Genomic DNA, 4,186 nt, shown 5'->3' with positions numbered 1-4,186 from the left:
TGTTCTTGCCTTTTTTTTTTTTTTTTGATCAAACCGAAAAAGAGAAGTTTCAAACTGGTGGAATGGTATGAATTGAATAGAATAGAATAGAATGTGTTATTGTCATCATACACAAGGTGCAATGAAATTGAAAGACAACTCCAGTGGTGCAAACGTATAAAAGTAAAAGTATAAAAAGACAAATAAGAATATATAGATATATTTACAAAAGGAGCCAGTAGGAAGTATACAGTTTATTCTACCAGACGATAGGATAAATATACTGCACTGGTGAGGGGAGAAAACTGTGACTATATGAGAAATATAAATAGTATAAATAAATAATTATTAAATAATTGCTATAAATAATATATATAAATAAAATATATACAAAGCATTGTACAATATATAATTAAAACATGATTATATATAACATAGTATAATATAAATAATAAATATGTGTGATAAATAGTACAGACTGTAGACTAATATGAGTTCAGTACTTGTATTGCACTTGGGTAGAATGTGTTGGTGAGTCTGGATGTGCGGGACTTGATGGACCGGTACTAATAGTACAGCACTGTGACAATCATCACTTACAGTAAGATAGTAGGTTACACTTTAATTCAGAACATAGAAAACCTGCTCCTCTGAGTGTGTGTGAACTACGATGCATGTTTGCTGTGAAGTGATTATATTCTTGTAAAATTACCTATCACACATAACACAGGAAATGTGAGTGTGCTTGGTTGTCTGTCTCTAAGTGTAGCCCTGTGATAGACTGGTGACCTGTCCAGGGTGTCCCCTGCCTTCACCCTAAGTTGGCTGGGATAGACTCCAGCCCTCCCGCGACCCTAGTGAGGATTAAGCAGTGTATAGATGATGGATGGATGGAAGTAACACAGGACTCGTGTTAATGTGTATTTTTTAAAAAAAAAAACAATCTTATCTAATTTAGGCTTAAACAAACACCATAATTTGCTCATTGTTGTCAAAGTATGCGGAAACTTAATGCTACACAAATGCACGATTTGTTCAAAAAACACCACCTACTCCTCAGCTGAGGTCCTGTACTAGAATTGGGAATGTGTAGGAAATTCCTCCCACTAATTTCAAAAATGTGTAAAAAAAAAAAAAAAAAAACCCTGTAGCTTTATCACTCGAGCACATTGAGAATCTCCAGTCCATGCATTGGTCACCGGCAGACTCCATTACCGTAACGCCCTTTCTGCAGGTCGTCCTGCTCCAAATCCATTCACCTGCTCCGGCTGCTATTTCAGAAGGCAGGTTGCTATACCCTGACTCTAACCAAAAAGAAAAACAAGGTCCATATCTGTCTAATTCTTCAACAGCTTCACTGCCCTTAGCTGTGTATTACAGGAGTGATTCTAACATCATTATGTCCTGACACCTGGATCTATACCTGATATGCTTCCATTCTTATCAGCCAGGCACATACATCAGGAACCTTTTCCAAACGTTGAATTCTTTCCAAATCACTAATCATCACTTCTGCTCCTGAAATAATCTGCCAGATGGTTGCTGTAAAATACTTATTATGAGCCCTGCATTCTGGTTCTCAAACAAACTTTACATAACTTGATTTCACTCAGATTCTTTGAAAGCAAGTTAGCACTTAAGTCGTTTAGATTAATATTCTGTGACACTGTTAAAACTTTTAACGTTAACGTTTAACACTGTAAGTAACTGCCTTGATCTGAAACTTATAATAACATGCTGGTGGTGTGGTTAGTTTGCAGACTCGATGGTTTACTTTATCCCCTGGAAGTAACTGTCACCTTTGTTTAGGCATCCGGTTCAAGTCTTGTGCATACAGACAAACACAAGCAAACACTCACAGTAAACTGTCATTTAAACAGGGGAAAAACACGTCTAAAACTAAATATATTTTATGGTATACATCACCCTATAATAGTCATCTTGGTTCATCATATTGAGCACAGCTACAAATGAGTACAGAAATCCTGACTTCAGGGGACCTCTCGTCAATATTGCTTAAAAAGTTGAGGCTGAAAGTTCATTTATGCACTTATTTGAATAATAATGAGTCCTTCGCCTTTTCCTGTCTTTCTACAGCTGTCCCTGTAATAAAGGCAAAAAAAAATTAGTAACAAATTGGTTCGATTTTTTCTTTCAGCTCAGCTTTTTCAACCCAGGAAACCTCAACAATGTATTTATTTATTTACCTTTATTTAACCAGGAAGTCCCATTGAGATTAGAGCTCTATTTTCCAAGGGAGACCTGGCCAAGGTGGCAGCCATACAAAGTCAAAAAGCTAATATAAAACATACATGATACACAAATAGACAATGAACAGTAAAACAATAAAACAATGACACAGATTGACATCTACTCAAAAAAGCTATTGTGTATGAGTTTCATGAAGGCTTTTTCATGGTTGCCTGGTTCTGGTAACTATGGAGGCTGTATTTTAAGGACACAATAGCAACGAGCACCAGCTTTAGTGCACACTGACGGTGTTTCTTCGTGCACCTGCACCAATAACAACCATGTACTGGAGCAGACAGCAGCCACAATGGTTCATCTTACTCCTGAAAATGATTTATTAGAGGTTTAAGTCTTTACTGTTACATTAAATTCCAGCATGGAGATGTCCTTTGCTAAAGCTCATTGCTTTCTCTGTCAAGTTTGCCCTGTTTGGTTACCTTCTAGCTTACTTTACCCTGCAGATATGACACTTTCTGTGTAAGTATTGGATACTGTGCAAACTTCCGCACTAAACTGTAAAATGAACACCTCCACCCAAGACCTGTACAAAGTTACATATGCATCTACACTATATTGCCAGAAGTATTCACTCACCCATCCAATTTATCGGAATCAGGTGTTCCAATCACTTCAGTGGCCACAGGTGTATAAAATTAAGCACCTAGGCATGCAGACTTTTTTTTACAAACATTTGTGAAAGAATGGGTCGCTCTCAGGAGCTCAGTGAATTCCATCATGGAACTGTGATAGGATGCCACCTGTGCAACAAATCCAGTCATGAAATCTCCTCGCTCCTAAATATTCCACAGTCAACTGTCAGCTGTTTTATAAGGAAATGGAAGTGTTTGGGAACGACAGCAACTCAGCCATGAAATGGTAGGCCATGTAAACTGACGGAGCGGGGTCAGCGGATGCTGAAGCGCATATTGCGACGAGGTCGCCAACCTTTGCAGAGTCAATCACTACAGACCTCCAAAGTTCATGTGGCCTTCAGATTTGCTCAAGAACAGTGCACAGAGAGCTTCATGGAATGGGTTTCTATGGCAGAGCAGCTGCATCCTAGCCGTGCATCACCAAGTGCAATGCAAAACGTCGGATGCAATGATGTAAAGCACACTGCCACTGGACTCTGGAGCGGTGGAGACGCGCTTCTCCATCTGGCAATCTGATAGACGAGTCTGGGTTTGGCGGCTGCCAGGAGAACGGTACTTGTCTGACTGCATTGTGCCAAGTGTAAAGTTTGGTGGAGGGGGGATTATGGTGTGGGGTTGTTTTTCAGGAGCTGGGCTTGGCCCCTTAGTTCCAGTGAAAGGAACTCTGAATGCTTCAGCATACCAAGAGATTTTGGACAATTCCATGCTCCCAACTTTGTGGGAACAGTTTGGAGCTGGCCTCTTCCTCTTCCAACATGACTGTGCACCAGTGCACAAAGCAAGATCCATAAAGACATGGATGGCAGAGTCTGGTGTGGATGAACTTGACTGACCTGCATAGAGTCCTGACCTAAACCCCATAGAACACCTTTGGGATGAATTAGAGCGGAGACTGAGAGCCAGATCTTCTCGTCCAACATCAGTTTATAGTGTAGTGTAAGACTTCACAAATGCGCTTCTGGAAGAATAGTCAGAAATCCCCATAAACACACTCCTAAACCTTATGGACAGCCTTCCCAGAAGAGTTGAAGCTGTTCTAGCTGCAAAGGGTGGACCAAAGTCATATTGAACCCTATGGATTAGGAATGGGATGTCACTTAAGTTCATATGTGAGTCAAGGCAGGTGAGCGAATACTTTTGGCAATATAGTGTATATGAGAATATAACAATCTAAAAAGGAAATGTTCTCAGTGAGACTCCATTCAGAATTGCACATGGAAAAATATATTTTCTCATTTGATTATTTGGTCATTACTGAACTTGCTTGTTAAAACCAGTACAGCTCTAAATAACCAAGTACAAGA

Source organism: Stegastes partitus, unplaced genomic scaffold (genome assembly GCF_000690725.1).
Source record: "Stegastes partitus isolate 25-593 unplaced genomic scaffold, Stegastes_partitus-1.0.2 Scaffold706, whole genome shotgun sequence".
Lineage (NCBI taxonomy): Eukaryota > Metazoa > Chordata > Actinopteri > Pomacentridae > Stegastes > Stegastes partitus.
The sequence above is the reverse complement of the archived record's forward strand: the minus strand, read 5'-3'. Positions refer to the sequence as shown.